Source organism: Triplophysa rosa, linkage group LG1, assembly GCF_024868665.1.
Source record: "Triplophysa rosa linkage group LG1, Trosa_1v2, whole genome shotgun sequence".
Taxonomy (NCBI): Eukaryota; Metazoa; Chordata; class Actinopteri; order Cypriniformes; family Nemacheilidae; genus Triplophysa; species Triplophysa rosa.
Window position 1 is genome coordinate 15,684,711 of NC_079890.1, and position 17,287 is coordinate 15,701,997.

Here is a 17,287-nt window from a genome sequence, read left to right on the forward strand (position 1 = left end):
ATGTGTGTGCGCGTTCGTGTGTGAAAACCTCTCGTGTGTGAAAACCTCTCGTGTGGATAGCGGCGGTACTTCGAACTGATTCCGACAGCAGTCAGTCATACAGAAACTCTCTTCTCCAGAGAGAATAGATCATGTCAGCAGCATTAAACAGCGCAATGCTACTTCAAAACACAATTATGCTGTAAAAAGGTTGAAATCATACCTGGTTTATTTATAAAATATTTAATAGTTCTCCTCCTTGCAAGAAAATACCATATTTCCCCTTATCACTGGAAACACCCTCAAAGGGCACATCCACGGTAGTCTTTAACATCAGTATTTAATATAGCCTTTTTGTGCCATATATTCCACCTAAAAGGACAAAAGGAGATGTAGTCCATCTTGTAGTCCCGAAGCTCAAGTCTTTGCACATTTTTACCAGACAGTGTATGTACGTTAAGTGTTATATTTGCAATACAAAGGTGTGCACAAAAACCCACTGCCCTGGATAGAAAACTGGAATGATTTGCAAGGTCCATGCGTGTACATATTCAGGCTATATTTTGCATCAGAAAGCTGACAAAACTAATAATGCAAAAACAAGAATTGTTTCCTCAGTATTAACAATATGTTCTTTTCGAGGGCAACCTCTGTTTTGACTGAAGACTTGTTACAAATTAAACCCTACAAAACCATAACGTCCAGGAAACTGATAAGGTTTCGATAGGTAGAGGTTAAAAAATGAAACAAGAAGAGGGGCAGTCGTGTGTGTGTGGTGATCAGTTAGAGCACCTGGCTTCCTCTGCATCTCAGCGGCTTTTTCGACGGCTTTTATGAAGGCCAAGGTCTAACAAAGGCTTGTCTGTTTCTCCAACATAAATAAAAAGTCAGACTTTTACACGGAGTGTGTATGCGATTGTTTTGATAAGACTGCTGGTTAAACATGACTCATGCATATTTTGACATTGACATACAACAGCAAACAGCAGAAGGTATAAGAAGCCCTATAAATAATAATATATGTTTGTTGAAGGTCTTTGCATTTTCCATTTACTTCTGAAAGAAAAATGTAAATGTGTGCTGTGAAAAGCGACGTTTGTTTGTAATCTGTTCTCTGTTCTGGGTCATACATTTTAGATACAGACATCTTGATTTAACAGTGTAGGAGGAAACAAAACCTTTTGCCACAATAGGGAAACTGTATCAACTCCCACAAGGTGTAAGCTGATGTTGCAGATGATTGAAACTGTCTACAAAATATTTTGACTTTCTCCCCGTCTTTTAAGCTATTCTTATCATCACAACACATTAAATGCATGTTGTTTTTATGGCTTTTATACAGTTCATTTACTGTATATTCTTTAGTGTGTTAGAGCACTTGCATTTCATTTCCTTTCGTTTTATTTAGTGCTTTTACAAGAGCATAAATTCCCCTTGTGCTAAGAAGAACTGAGAATTTCCCTATAGCTATTCTACATGCATGGTTTAGCTAGACAATGTGTAACTTCTTGCCCCAACTGGACATTAAATCCTTTCAGTGAGGTTTCAAATTGCATTTATGTCTGAACTTGTCTGTTGAGTTAAATCAGCACTGGTCTTTCAATAAACACTTCACTATGCCTAAAATTTTATTTACAGTAATTGGAATTTGAAGTAATAACACCCTAGTGCAACAATATTAGGGAACATTGTTAATGTATTTACATCTTCTCAGGCTTTACCTATGCAAAGCAGTGCATACCTCAAAGATCATGGGAAATGTAGTAACATGTACAGTCACGCTCAAGGTTTTGGTAGGGTTACACTACACCTCGCCTCCTTTTCCAATCCAAAGCTACACAAAACAGATGGCAGCTAGTGCAGATGGTATATAGCAAAACGGCAACCGGCCAACAAAGGCAGTGGCTCCGCTCCTTTGTTGCCTCTCTCAGCGTTCGTTTAGTAGTGCTGACTCATGCTGTGTAAATCCACGGTGAGCTCACAGAGCAGGGGAACTCCAATCCCATGTATATAAAGAGGGATTGAGGGAGCCAGCATGAAAGAGATTTACCCACTCGTAGATAAACACAGACGCTGAATTGAAAACAGGTCCAGCTCAAATATGCTTATGGAGAATGAAAATAGCTTCTGATATGTTGAGACATGACACAAGATATAAAACACCAACCAGTGGTTATTGCTTTATTTCTGAATGTTAGGTGTCTTATTGTATTTTTCTCTTGTACATGTTCACTTCTTTTTTTATTTCATCGATTTAGGGTCTGTTAAGGTAGATTAGAATGGTGCAAAATTGTGTATCTGCTGGTTTTAATACTAAGCAACACAACATACATACAGACCCACGTCTTTCTAAGCTTCCACCGTTTCTTTGCTTACTTGCTTTCTGTCTTATTTTCTATGTCACTTCTCCTGTTGTGGTAAGTCAGGAGGTGATGACGTCCTGTTTTTGTGTCATTGTGGTGTCTGTCAACTACAGCTACTGCACGATGTCTGCAACTTTATGGTCTTAGCGGTCAGTTTATTAGTAAGCTGACAGATGGTTTGTATTTTTCACTGACTATAAACAGATGAATCTCCTCACCCCAACATTATTAAAATTCATTCAAAGGCTAGATCAGATATTCTCACCTCGTGATTGCTTCTGGGAATTGGTCATTCTGCCGTTACCATGGTTATCTGATTGACTAGTGATGTGCTGCTTAAAGCTGGCCCCAGGGGACCTATGGTCATTTCTGTGTCTGCTAGTGGTGGGAGTGATGGTTTATTCTGGTATATTAATAGCTTAGAGGTTGCTGTTGCTATACATTTCCTATTACAACGGCATAATGTGAAAACAGAGCTTACGAGGCCCCAGCACCAAAGAAATATAAGAAATTGATTTTATTTCATGAACATATATCGACGATGTACATTCGCAAGTGAAACTGAGTCCAACTTGGCATTCTGTTAAGGCTCTGACATACTGTAGCTCGGGTTAAATGTCCTACAGTTTTAAAGATTATGTAACTCCTATCAAATGTCTTAGTTCTATCCCACCCATGTATTTAAACTGTTTAGAGAAACAGTTCAAATGCTGAGCAGGAAGGAAGGAAACACAAATGAAAAGATAGCAGATAAACAAGTCGAAAGTTTTATTTTGTAAATAATTTAAGGAAAGGTCAAGACTGCTGTGGCAATACTGATGAATCAGTCAATATATGCAGCTTTAGAACAATATGAATTGTGAAAAGTCCAATACAAATGCAGTGAATTGAAATGAAAATTGAATTACATTACCCATCGATATTGACGATATTTGAAAGCCCCTATTTACACGTTAAAAAATTAATTTTTTTAAATTGATAAAAAATAAATAATACATATTTTTTAGTTGTTTTAGCCCATTTTAATGATCAAACAAGACATGTTGAAGCTCAATTGAAAGTTTGTTGAGCCCTCTTATCGCACCCTGGCCTCTGGTGAGAAACTCTGCGGTTGTATCCCATTTTCTGTACGTTCTTTCCCACACCCATCTACACTTGTGTAGCAAATCCTCTTTTTGTAAAATATTTTAGAATTGTATATTATTTTTTTAGAAAAGAATGAAATGATTCGATCATTCTCTCTCGATTGGTTTAAGACTGAACTGTAAACAAAAACCTGTATTTAATCTATGTTGGAGTGAAAGAAAATAAAGTAATATGGTTTTTACTGCCTCCTGCTGGCTAAAACCATAATGTTTTCTTGGGCTTTGTGGAGTGAAGATCGTATCTTCAATATGCTTCTACCAAAAGCACTTCCTTTTCTGCGTTAATTGTATATTCATTAAAATATGAATTGCATGGTAAAATGTTTTCATAGATAAGAATTTGAACATTCTTAATCAGAATCTTAATATGCTTTTTTTTTTAAAAAATTCAGCCGCATTTTGCTACTCTGGACATGTCAGTCTCCGTGATCCTGCTGCCAATTTTTGGAGTTACTTATTACAATTTTATTCATGATATTTTACTAATACTAATATGCACATATGTGTTTGTTTATGTGGTTTCATGGATAGGTACACAATTACAACAATAACAACTTGGAGCTGAACACGCTTAAAACAGTGGAGATGATTGTGGACTTCAGGAGAAACCCCCCTGCACTCCCCCCTCTCACCATCATGAACAGCACTGTGGCTGTGGCAGCAGTGGAGTCATTCAGGTTCCTGGGCACCACCATCTGATGAGCAGCAACAACAAGCGATCTGTAAACAATGTCATAAAACGGTTTTGTCAAAAGGTGGAAGCACAACAAATCTCTTCTACCACCTGCAAAAATGACGCGGCACAAAACGAAACGTGATTGGTTGCTTTACTGTCAGTCATATGGCCTTCTTGGGCGGGCCTTGGCCAAAGAAAGCGGTGATAAGTTCCAGTCTGGCTACGCGAGACGACGTTGGAAGCTTCTTTTACCCGCAGCGTGCCTTACGAAAAAAATGTTATTATCATTTTTGTTTACAATTTACATGTTTTAAACAAGTGGTGTGCAGCTGTATGTTTTCAAATAGGGAAAAAAAAACCTGTGATTGAATTTCTTTTCACAAGCCATTTTAATAAAGGTGATTGTGACATCTCACATGAGGCTTTGACTTGCAAGTAAACATTTATTACACTTTGTAGAAAATATCGATATACATATCAGATATCGCCTTTCATCAAAAAAATACAGAGATATGAATTTTGGTCAATATCGCCCAGCCCTACATCCAAGCCATCTCTTCACAATGCTGCTGTCTGGTCGGCACTACAGAGCACTGAGCACCAAAACAACCAGACACAAAAGCAGTTTCTTCCCTCAGGCCATCTACCTCTTGAACAGTTAAATGTTTTTTACCCACTGTGCAATTAATAACTGTGCAATAATAATTAAGTGCCATATTAATTATATCCTCCAGATAATACACTATGTATTTTTTATACAACTTTTTCTGTAAATTATATTTCATTCTGCTGTATATAGCACATACCTTGTACAATAATCTATTCTTATTTTTTACATATTTACATACACGCATAGCTTTACTCTTTATATCTTTATCTTGTGTTTATTGTATTGTATTTCTTAAATTTGTATACCCATAGGCCCTTATTTAAATCATCTGTACTGTATTCTATTGTGTTATGGTCTCTGTGTACTGTTGTTGCTCTTTCTGTGTACTGGATGCTCCTGTCACCAAAACAAATTCCTTGTATGTGCAAACATACTTGGCAATAAGGCTCTTTCTGATTCTGAATTAGAAATATTCTTAAAGCCCTGGAAACTATGGATGTTTACTTTCCATGTTTGGTCATTCTGTTATGATGGAGTCAATTTCCTGGCCGTGACAACTGCTCGTGTGTTGTGAAATATAAAATTGTGTCGCATTGTTGGGAGCCACACAAAGGACATTATCAGCAGCACCTCACCAAAAGGCATCTTTTACCCAGGATAATGGATGTGATGAAAGTGGGATCGGACACACAACTCATGAGATGTCTCTCTGATAATAGCAAGGAAAGGTAAGTATAAATATGCTATGTATTTTCATATTTCCCCCAAACAGAGGATGTATTCCCAACAAATTTATTTTCTTGTGAATCACTCTAGTCTACATAAATCTCAATTTAATTTAAAACTGGGCATTTTTTGCACCTCTTTGGGACCCCATGTGTCCCAAGATGTGACGAAACATATCCCTTCAAAAGAAGATTGCTGTGGCACGAGAGGCCTTATCCGCCGCCTGTAGTTTGTAATCTACATAGTCAGTTAAAATTTAACTTATTATTTATTTATTTAATTGCAATTGAGACACAGATAACATGAAATTAACATCATTCAAACAGCCTTCCATTTGCATGCAGAAAAAGTAAACAAGATAACATTATAGCTTAAAATTTGCAAATGTGCCTTATTTAATACACTATTTATGGAAGACACTTCCTAATATAGAGAAAAGATGGGGGAAAAGAAAGGAAAGGAGGAATATTGTTTTGGAACTCATGATCATGTTTGTGGTGCTAAAACAAAATCCAGTCCGATAACATTGTATTGTTTGCTACATAAAATAATTTAATCTGTTTAGTAATTGTGTTTAACTGTACTATAGAAAAAGGTACATGGTCGTGTTGACATAAAATAAAAATGAAAAGGTGTATCCTTCAGGCAGGGATCTTGATGACGGTGAAAGCACCGCCTCTGGTCTGTTATCCCTCCCCTTCCATCCTCTGCCCACACACACTCCGCCTGCCTTCGGTGGGAAAATTCCTGCTGGAACATCCACAGTAGATTGAACTCGGGAATTATATCGAGAAAAAAACACTCGTCTGTGACACAAGCCAGGGGATTTTCCTGCATGTTCTTTCACATATCGTTCAGGTAGGTGCACGCGATGTTACAATAGGGCACGATCAGATGTGTTATAGTGAATTAGGTGAACAGCGACGTCGAATGACATTAAGCACGCAGACGCCGTTGTGGAAACACCGAACTTCCCAGAAATGCAGTTTACCCGCGAATTGTTACAGTGTTTACTTTGTAACCGACGTGTTGCTGTTATAAACAGTGTCTTGTTACATTAGTTCACGTGGTTGCAAATGTAGTTTACTAGTCCTGTGTGCATAAGAACTCGAAACGGAAAAGTTATAGTGATTTCATTGTTGTTAGCCTTCCTTTTATACTGTTACCTCATTTTTTCTTTGCTGTACAGTCACATTATAACTGTAACGTTATTAGAACAAATAAGTTTGCTGTTTTAAGCATATAAGATAAATTAAGTTACAGTAACGGTTTATTGTACAGATCATTCACGCTTTCAACCCAGTCAGTCATTCATTCATGTTGTTTGACGTTAAAGGCAGGAACCAGGACAGACAGACAGCTCTGTTGTCCTTGGGGGTTGTTTGTGCATTACTAAAAGAAAAATATAAATAATTTATTTACATTGTTTGTTTATGTAGACTTACAGGTAAATCTACTGCATCTTTGTGACGTTTTATTCAACCAACTAGCTAATGACAGTTGAAAATAGGGGCTTTTAAAAACATGGCATCTGTTTTCCTCCAGGCTGGGTTGTCCCCCTTTATGCAGTTAAAATAAAAAACGGGGCTTCCTCCACAACAAAACAGTGCTAATTGGAGGTCACACAAGTTCCATAAAGCTGCAGCCAGGCTCACTTTTTCCACATTCAGAGTAGCAAATCCATGGCCACAGAGAGATTCTGTGCACTGTGGTGATAAATTCTCTCAATAGCTGTCAGAGAAAGTTAGATGTGTGGATTACAGTTATCCTGAAATATTGCTTATTTGTCAATTGTGTGAGAAAAGACATTGATAGTAAGGCAGCCCTATTGATTGTATGAGACTTTTTTGTGTCTTTATGTGTTTTATTAAGGAATGTTCTGTATCCCACATCTGGAGCAGTCCGGTCGCACACAGATGTAGTGATTTCTTCCTTCCTCTGTCTCAATTGCTTCTCTGCATTACTGCATGAAAGCGAGCAGAAGTCAAGGCCACACTAACCATCCCGACTGTAATTTCATTGAGTTTGAATATAGTTTGTCAGTTCCAACCACTTGGCTGTCTACATACAATCTCTCTAGTGTCCTGTGATCTTAGGGTCAAAAAAAGCACTGAAAACCAGGGAACAGGCAAGATGGCTTTTGTTTGGTACATAAATGTGCTTCTTGAATCACTGACTTGGTCAAGCACTGCTTTATAATATATATATTTATATTGGTCTTTGGTGGCGTAATTACACATCTTGTTTTGGTCTGACGGTCCGATCTGCCAGACTCTCCCTTTTTTCTGTCAACCTGGCAGTGGTCAGCAGATGGTGGATTGCTTTGTGGAATACCTTTCTAAGTCACCGACCCTCCCTTCTTCTTCAGGAATTCACTGAGGGTAGAACACCAAGCATGGAGGCAGCTAGCCAGACAAATGGAAGGTGAAAAAGCACTATTGCCCCTTCTGCGTTTCTTTATGCTGAAAGGAGAACAAGTCGTGTGAGTGGTTGCTATGGCGACCTCGCCTTTTCAGACGACTCGAACCCATCTGCTTGCTGCTGGCTGCGCGTAGCCAGAGATAGTGAGAGAATGAGAGTGGATGTGATTTTATATTTGGTTTTGGCTCCTTTGTTTGTTTTGCGAATGTGAGCTCTTCGTCTGAGCTTGTGTGCGAAAACCCACATCCTTTCCTCATGATGTCTGTTTTGATAGAATGTTTCAAATTCAAGACCCCGTCATGTAGCTTATCTCAATCAAACCTTATTTTGCCGTATGATAGTTCAGCGTTTCATCTACATTTACATTTCTGCATTCTTTGCTTTGCACCTTCCACAGAGAAACAGCTTCTTACGATTGCATGCTGAATTGACAGCGTTCCTGCCTGTTAAACACATTCCAGTGGCCCACACCCATTCCTTAACACAGTTCGCTCACCTTTAAAACCTCTTCGATTCTTTTCTCGGGATTTTTCCCACTTTTTGCACAGGCACTATTCAGCTTCAATGACATGTTTCTGTTTCGCATGGCTCGGGCATGTGGAGACAGGATTCAATGTCTACTGGAGATTCGTCTCTCTTAAATGATTGATTAATCTCTAAATGTGAAATACAACCTCTCTGATAGCGGATCAGCAGTAAACCAAACCATGATTGCTGGAATGGAGCTCATTGTCGTACGATCTGACGGCCCTCTCGAGGTACCTCTCACCCCTACTGTTATAATCACAGCCAGCTCTGAAATCTGTGCGACCGCAGAACTTTCGTGTGGCCTCTCGACAATTCTTAGGATCGGATACAATTTCACATTTTCTAGTCGTTTTGTGAAGTCGTGTTGAGGGTCAGGATTTATCGGCGGAGACCCTAATTGGAAGTGGCATCTCGTGGCACCTCGGTCGGCTGCCATCGGTGAAGTGTGCAAGTGAAGCCTCTAAGTTTGCAAAGGCTGGGAGGTTTTTCATGCTATGTGTTGTGCTGTTACTGTGTTTGTTGGCTGTTTTATGCTTTGTTTATTACGCTACCTGCAAAGGTTGTACATGCAATAATGATGGTTTACATGGTTTGTAAGTTTATTGGTTGGCATGTGCTAGGTCTGTTTTACTTTCACCATCTGCTTTTAAACATTTAAAGAAAATTGTGTTTTCCAAAATACACAATTGTACATTTTAAGAGCTTAGATATGTTCACCATGCATAACGCACAAAGTAACATGTAGTAATTTGAAAAATAAAATGTAATGGAAAGAACCTTAGATTTCTAAATTGTGCTGGCTTTTCACTGGTAGGTGACTGTCTGTGGATTTAATATGACATATTAGTGGAATGGAAGGATAAGTACTAGGGGTTAAAGGGATAACTCGCTCAAAAATAACAATTCTGCCATGATTTATTTACCTTCATAATGTCTAAAACCTGTCCTGTATGACTCTTTCAGTGGTGGACAAAAAAGATATTTAGCGAAATGTCTCAGTGTTGTGTGTCCAATCCATACAATGGAAGTTAATAGGATTTATGCCGAACGTCACATGCAGACACCGGAAAACAGGTCTCATCTCATCCGCTTCAGGTCTTTTGTATGTACTTGTTACATACTCAAAATGCCTGTAAGAAAAGATACCGAATATTAGCTTAATCATCAATGTACATAATACTTGCAGATTGATATTTAAAAGTTTTTCTTACATTTTTTTCACTGACATTTGAATATAAAAAAGAAACAACATGCTGGCCTCAAAAATGTATAGATATCTCTGTTATTTTATAATACTGTTAACACTTTCTTTGACAAGGAGATGTAACAAGACCTGTATTCTGGTTTGGTCATGAGACGTTCAAGATATACTATAAGGGCCAAAATATCTTCTTTTGTGTTCTGCAAAAGAAGGAAAGTCAAACAGGTCTGGAACGACATGAGGGTGAAGAAATAATGAAAGCGTTTTTATTTCTGGGTGAACTATCCCTTTAAAGTCTGCATTTGATAGAGTATGGGGCTGGGATTAGGATTAATAAACATTGCAGTCGCACTCACCAGACATCTTGAATATCTGTCTATCTATCTTTTCAATCTGTTTTCATTCCCTTCTCATTATATACTTTCTTTTAGATGAATTCTGTGAAGCTACATTGCATGAAGAGTGTAGTGGCCTGTTTTTATCTAGCATGTGTGTTAATAATTGCTGCAGTATTCCTCATTACAGCGTTGCGCCCCATATCAAACGAGATGTTTTTAATTATTGCAACATTCACTGTTTCTCCACCAGTCTGAGTGCTCATTCAGATAAGCACTGGGTAAGTGAGAACTGTGTTCATTCACTGCTAATGTTTTTTCAGCCGTTCAGCCATTTTTTTTGTAGAGTTCCTGTTCTTTAGTCACTTCCCCGGCTGATTTTCAGTTCTGTGAATTATGATCTTGGTCAAGACCACACCAGCTGTTCAAAAAGACATGTGCAACTAAGCAGTTGTTAGTGAGTTTTATATAGAAGCCTTGACTTTAAAATTAGGGTATTCTTAATTAGGGATGGGTACCGAAACCTGGTATTAAACCAAGTAGGGGTCTCTGCAGGTCGGAGAAATGGGCGTGTTGAAAGCTGGGGGCGTGTCGAAAGGTTTTTCATTGGTCAAAGGTGCTCTTTCTAACCAATTTAGTTGACCAATTAGCGTTAAGTTGACACACATACGTCATTTCTTTTAAACAGGAAGATGATCGCAATAAGGTGTGTAATGCAAAGGTTTCAAATTGTGAATTTGTGATCATAAGCCCTTAAAAACTAAATAAAATTTTATCAGACAAGTCGGTGTTTTTGCTCAATTGCTTAGGCCTACCTTCTGTAATTTATTACTAAGTAAATAGCTCTTACTCATCTAGAAGCAGCTGTCATTATGTTTTATGAGTATTTCAGTTTTTTTCTGCATGTTTTCGTTTATATATACTGTAGAAATGCCTTTTACAGTATGACATGTTGTTATTCTATCATGACACCAAGGAAAGTAAATTATGTTGAATTTATAAAACGCTAGTGCAGTTGTAAGTGTTATTATTTTAGAGACATTGTACCACCCTTTAAATAATAATTGTAATTCACTTTTGATTGTGACACTTATCAGCTGTTCCTTAAATATCAGTCATTTCTAAATAGTTCAAATCCAATATGTGCATTCCCTGTACCTTCATTTTACATTTACAATAAAACGCAATATGACATTAACACCTGCTTCTTTTCGTTTTCATTTTAAATATGGTTAAGGTAATGTGATTATTTTCACTTTTAATCAAATACAAAACACATTTTATTGTAAAGTATAAGAAGTACTTTGCACAATAGGGGAAAACAATTCAGTCAAATGTACACAGGCAATGCTCCAAGACTACATTTAACTAATAAATACATACAGCCAGGCTGTGTATAGTTATGAAACTCTGACTGACCTCAGTCAAAATGATTAGTCTCGAAACTAATAGATTCATCAGACCAACGGTTGCCCATTATGAAATGTAACCAAAACTAGGCTACTAATCCTATTACCACTGATTTAAGTGATTTTAGAGGCAGCGGCCAATTTGAGGTGTATTTGCTGCCATCAAGCTGTTCTTGGCGGCGCTAACAGCCCGGTGATCAAGGGGAACTCACACATTAGATTCGCGTCGAGGCCAATTTTAAAATAGGCACTAGTATCTTTATAAATCAACTGCAGATTCTTGGTTTCATATTTAAAAGCTTCGATAAAAAACACCACAGTGAAAAAGTGGCTTTAGATGTAGGCCAATAGCGTTTAAGCTGATGTTGAACAGGCAGCTTTCGTGTCAAATTGAAAAGACCTCCCCTACCCTTCGGTACGCCCAGTTTTCCGACCTGCAGATACCCCTGATTATTAAACTGGCCCCGGGGCAAAATTATGAAAGACCAGAGCGTCGATAAGCTTCGCCCTTATCGGTTCTGCTTTCGGTCCTCTGGGGGAAAAATCTTATGTTGTTGCTACATTAAAGTTATCTTGCACATTTTTTCTCAACAATAGTATCTAATTTTCAATAACACCAAGAATTTAGTCTTTGCCGCAAGCATATTCGTTATTCCCAGCAGAGCGCGCGAGGCGGCACATCACGTGCCTCTCGCGCAGTTGTGTCTACAGAGCGCGCACACACATGAAGTCACGAACACGAGCAGCCGCACAGAATAAAGACGATCTTAATTCGCGACGATGGCGGAGAGAACTAAGCGTTCAAAAGCGTGGTTACACTTCACCAAAGTTGATGCCGACAGTGACAATGCTCGTTGCCACAAGTGCAACAAAACCTTTGCTTGTAGTGTTGGAAACACAAGTAATCTGTCAAAGCACCTGTCAAAAGTGCATCATGTACAGACAGAGAGATGCACTGTTTTTGACTGCTTAGCCCTTATGCCCCATCTACGTCAGGTATGAATGCTGAATGCAAACATACGTTACTTATACTCTGACATTCTTTATATATGCTAATGCCATTCACCCTATTTAAAACAACTGTAAATTCGATCTAACTGGTTTCCATAACCTTACGTTAAAACTATGCTAATTCCACATGGGTGAAAGGAAATTACACATTTAATCCATTTTCTATTAGTTAACTACTTAAAATCAGCCTATATGAGTAATCATTTATTATTACACTGAGAACTGAAATAATTCAGCGCAGTATATGCAAAATAAACATGTACAAAATACATAACTATTTAGAGTAAAATTAAATTATCCTTTAGAAAAAAATATGACAAAGGAACTTATGAAAATGAATAATTTCTTTAATTGTAAATTGTTTATTTTGTTTATTTTGAATTATTTATTTATTGTTAATTATGTTAATTCAAATAAAGCAATGTTAATTCTGTTACTAATTTGTTTCTTTTTATATCAAAAAGTACCGATAAGAATACCGTTAAAGTACCGCACTGATAAGCAGTATCGATAAGAGTAGTAATACCGTTCAAATCTTAATGATACCCATCCCTATTCTTAATAGATCACATTTTACTGGAGTACTGTTCGTTGCACATTCATCTGTTCTCAATGAGACCGAAAGATGCCATGGCAAAATAAATACTTTGTTGTGCTTTGTCATTAATGGCTCTGAGTGTCGTATTAAAGGCATTCTTTCTAAAATATTAGGCATTCTGAAGTTGGAGCAGCAAGAAGGAAGAATGGAGCTTAGAGTCTAGAGGATGTTTTCTCTGAGACCCAACTGCCCCCCTTTCTTTTCTTATTGTAGAAACAACTCTACAGCCCGTCTTCAGAGTGGTTATAAGTCACCTTTTAGCCATGCAGCAGGGGCCAATCCAGCTGGGAATAAATGCACTACATCATTGGATATTCTCTGTTTTACTGTGGCCAATTAGCTTGCACCCCAGGCCCATAAGCAGTCTGCCAGATGCACTATAGCAGTGGTCTGTGGCTTTGAGAGGGAAGGGCTATAGCAGGGGTATTCAGTTAAAGTTCTAAGATGTCAGGTCTTTATATTTTCTTCCAAACGGAGGTCCGGACAATATGTTCTTTGAAAATAAATAAACATTTAATCAATTTAGCCCAGTTCGATATACTGTATATACTGTATAAAAGGTATGATCTTTTATCAGGCCATTTTTTAATATTTTGATATCCACAGTATGTATAGTATACTGTTTTGTAGGCTCTGTGGCTTTAGGGGAATGCCCTCTTAAAGGGGTCATATGACACGGCTAAAACAAATATTATCGTTTGTTTTAAATGTAATGCAATGTGTATACATGATTTAAGGTTAAAAAACGCTGTGTTTTCCACATACCGTGTATGTTTGTATCTCCTCTTTGCCCTGCCTCTCTGAAACGCTTTTATTTTTAACAAAGCTCATCGCTCTGAAAAGCGAGGTGTGCTATGATTGGCCAGTTAACCAGTGCGTAGTGATTGGTTGAATACTGCAAGCGTCTGAGGGAAATGTAACGCCTCTTACCATATTTGGAACATCAGGTTCCAAAGCAATTGTACTGACAGGTACGCCCACCTTACTTGCGTATACATTTGGGCGGTCTCAGTCAAATCATACCACTAACTGACGTAGATTTGTGGGGGTGTGGTTACACGAGGCGTTTCGGGCAGGTCTGGGTGAGCATTCGTTTTTAGATAGAATGCATCTTTTGTTCCCACACTTTAATATTTGCAATTTTACGTTTCTAATACATGCATGGGCAACACACCAAATAACACACCAAAGACACAGATAAACACGTATTCGTGCCATATGACCCCTTTAAAAGAAGTCTGTTAATTAATATTTGTAAATAAAAAACTACTGACAACCTGCAAACAGTAAATGTAATGTAACAATTAAAATGCTCATCATAAACAGAAAACAAAGTTACTTACTAAATTAGCCTTTCCATGTCATTCATACCAGAACTACTTCTATCTTTAAATAATTTCCCAATAAGAACATTGTTCATTACAAAATGTGACCCTGCTTCTGAAAACCCAGCAAAAGTCCTTCATAAAATCATCCTGCAGAATATTCTGTGAAAATATAACAATATCTTCAATATTGACCGAATAATGCCAAAATCGTAGTGAAATTAATGCTTGCAATTAATCTTTGATGGTTGTTATTTAATAATCAATTAGATTATGAGACTTTAGCCTGGTTTTTCAGAGGGTCAAAAAATGTTTACATGCTGATCCATAATGCTAATGCTAAATGTAGATAAAAACGTTATGGTTCATAAAATATCACAAATCTGGTTGAAAGGTTGCAGACATATAGCAAACAGTAAACCGACTGATGGATACAAATGCTTTAATATTTGCTGCATTTTGTTTACTGTTGTGTGTCCGTTTACCTGCTCTGCGTGTCTGCACTACTGTTGTTAAAATAAGCATGTGTTCGCTGCTCTTCATGCGGCGTGTCTTTGGCAGGAGGGAAGCAGCACGCGCAGAGCAGAAAGGGTTAAAATGAAGCACGTTTGGCGCTAGATAAAGATATCAGAGGATATAGCGGCAAACGATAAATTACGTTGTTCCTGAGAGCGCGTGTGATGTGATTCTTCATTGTGTAGACGCGATGCTCAATTTAGATTCAGATTTTTTAGATTAAATTTTTATTGTCATTGCACATGTACGAAGGTACAAGGCAACGAAATGTGACCTCTGCATTTAACCCATCCAGAGAGTAGTGAACACACGTACCCCCGGAGCAGTGCAGTTTAAACAACCAAATTAGTCAAAAATTTTAAATGGTTTATTAGGCTATGTCTCGCGGTCCAGGTCTGGATCCGGACTGCGGTCCGCCAATTGAGGATGACTGGGCTATAGCATACAGTCTATGAGTGATTATTTAAGAGGGCCGCCCTCTCTGAGTCCACAAGCCCAGATATTTGCTTGTTGACTGCTGGAGGAACTACAGGAACCTCATAGACAGCAGATTTTAATAAGTTGGCCATTTCTTGATGAAAAGGATTTAGGGTACATCAAACTTCATGTTGTTCATCCGTTTTGACATCCAAACTTAAAGAATCATTGGAAGATATTGAGTATGATTATCATACTTTCAGCATGGAGTGAAGAGTTCGACCTTGACTAGATTTGGCAGATATTGTGAATGACTCATAAATGTTAGAACACTTTTGTATTGTTCTGTTTAATGGCTGAACATAGATGAGAAAACCATGACAAGGCTTTATTTTATGTTGGCGTCAGCCCTGTTTAATAGTTGTGTTAGGAGGCTGGTTCCTTTAGATCATCTTAAAATCCCCAAGGTATCGTCAGATTTCTTTTCGGTGGGTTTGTGGTTGACTGATTTAAAGCCAGTTTTACTCTTCCGTCCATTGAGATCACCTCTGTGTTGGCAGGAACATGTTTCAAGTGTGACTCCCGCTGAACTAGGATGATTTATGTTATCATGAGATTCAATAGCAGCCTGTTAAAGACAAATTTGGTCCGTCTCTCCTTAATTCAGTGAACAGGGGATTTTTCACAAACTTGGCAACTGACACAGTGATAAAGCCTTTGCTTTTGGGAGCACACATCACGCTTTCTGGTCCTGTAATTTCTACGTATAAATTTACATTTATACATTTGCCAGACAGTTTTAAGCAAAATGACTTGCAGAGCATTCCGGCTATATGTTGTATTGGCATATGTGCATTTCACGGAATATTAACCCCACCATCTCTGCCAGCAGACATATTTTTAAGTGCTTTAATGGTTAGTCACAGATACATTACATTCGGTAATGATTAGTTGTGATGACTGGATAATGAAACATTTCTGTAAAAGATGCGTATATAATCTGTAGTGGTTGAGGTTAACCAGTCGGACAGTCACTATATACATTCATTGATTATTCTATAGACACTGCATTTTCCCTTGTAATTAAATAAATTCATGTCCAACATTTTGAAAAAAAATTCTAGTCTGTGTCACACAACAGGTTTTTTGAAGCAATGCAAAAACATCAGTCTGCAGAAAAAGTCTCCTTGGGTAAGGGAGTTTTACAAGGCTACATTGTTGATGGGCTTTACTTATAGTCTTACTTCTGTGTATGTTTTGACAGTTTAGGTCCCGAATGCTCTCGATAACTAATTTTATGTCATTTTAGCACACAAATAGCGAAAGAAGACCACCCACATGAATACACTGTGCTGATGTGTCTGAACAATTAATCTGATTGGTTTTATTATTAGCAAGTTTTTTCATTTGTCATTCCCCACATGTGCATTCGAACGCAAAGTTGCAAACATGGCTAGAAACAAAGTGTTAAGGCTGTGTTTATATGGCTCCGTTCTTTAATCAAAGGAAAGTATGTGAGAGAAATGGGAGTGTTTGTTTTGGTTCGGTCTGGATGTGTTCAGCTGATGGCTTTGTTCTCTGGCTGAACCGCAGAATGTGATTTAGAGTAGGTTTACACGATAAAAAACGGAAAAGTTTTTCCTTTGCGTTTTTGAAACTTTTCACGCACACACGACAGCGTTATCAAAACGATCTGCATTTACATGGATCTGGGAAAACAAATAAAAAAGATGTATTATGCATGCCCAGCCAGTGGATGCGTATGACGTCATCGTTTTTGGAAAACGCTGCCTTCAGAGTTTACACGGAAACGATAATGCTTGCACTTTGAGACCCGTTTTTCTGAACGTGTCCACCCATGGCGCTGCAGCCATTTTTCTTTCCGCAAGCAACATACGTGAATTAGTTCCGACACCATGGCAAAAAGCCAAAAGAAAGTGGTCGTGACCGGACCTACGGGGACAGGAGCGCCTTCGCGAATGGCCCCAGCGGAAACAGTTATGCTTATAGAAAACAATATGTTTGGT

At 38.1% G+C, this 17,287-nt stretch overlaps 1 protein-coding gene across 3 annotated transcripts in view; it reads left to right on the forward strand.

The window, feature by feature from the left end:
• The first annotated feature begins 6,210 nt into the window (after positions 1 to 6,210).
• The window catches only part of ccdc102a (coiled-coil domain containing 102A), an 89,261-nt gene continuing 78,184 nt past the window's right edge, over positions 6,211 to 17,287 (forward strand). For all 3 annotated transcript variants that reach the window (XM_057343840.1, XM_057343831.1, XM_057343849.1), the window contains exon 1: positions 6,211 to 6,357. The gene's annotated coding sequence lies outside the window, so the exon portion shown is untranslated. The remainder of the gene's footprint in view (positions 6,358 to 17,287) is intronic.